Here is a 688-nt window from a genome sequence, read left to right on the forward strand (position 1 = left end):
CCAACTTTTGACTTGGTGACAATCCTTATCTTCTCTTGTCTGCCCAAAACGTCATTGATAACGTCAGAATTGGAATCACTTGACATGAAAGTTCTAGGAAATTGTCTTAGCTTTCCAGGAAAAAAAACTTGAGGTCTTTTGGGCTTCTAGAACTCCAAATATGGGCTATACACTGAATAATATTCGGGTTGCAGGACAGATTCAAACTTTTTTGTTGTTGCTACAATCTGGACTTCAAAATGATCTTTTTAAATCTTGGGCTTTCATGAAAGTTGTAGGCCCATGTTTTACCTTTCCATCAATATAAAGTAGACATAAATTCAGGATCTACAACTCCAGATACGACCCAATTACCGAATTACTAACATCTCTTTTCTAAGTTTGGCCATCACTTTGTCCTTTCAATTTCAATACTTTAATCATCAATAAATCCTTTTATTTATATAATAGACCTGTATTTAAGATGAATATTTACCACAAATTAAAGGTATCTTATATTGTTAGATATGTTATTATAAAACATACTTTAGTTAAGGAGTTATTGATACTTCAAGTGCAAAATAATGATATAAAACCTTGATAAAAATGTACTTTTAAGTACTCATCACACTCCTCAATCAGCTTATTACTAGTCCTTAATAATCAAACGTTAAAATAAAAAAACAATTTGTAAATTCCACAAAGCAAG

The sequence above is a fragment of the Populus euphratica genome, unplaced genomic scaffold (assembly GCF_000495115.2).
Source record: "Populus euphratica unplaced genomic scaffold, PopEup_1.0 scaffold152.1, whole genome shotgun sequence".
NCBI lineage: Eukaryota > Viridiplantae > Streptophyta > Magnoliopsida > Malpighiales > Salicaceae > Populus > Populus euphratica.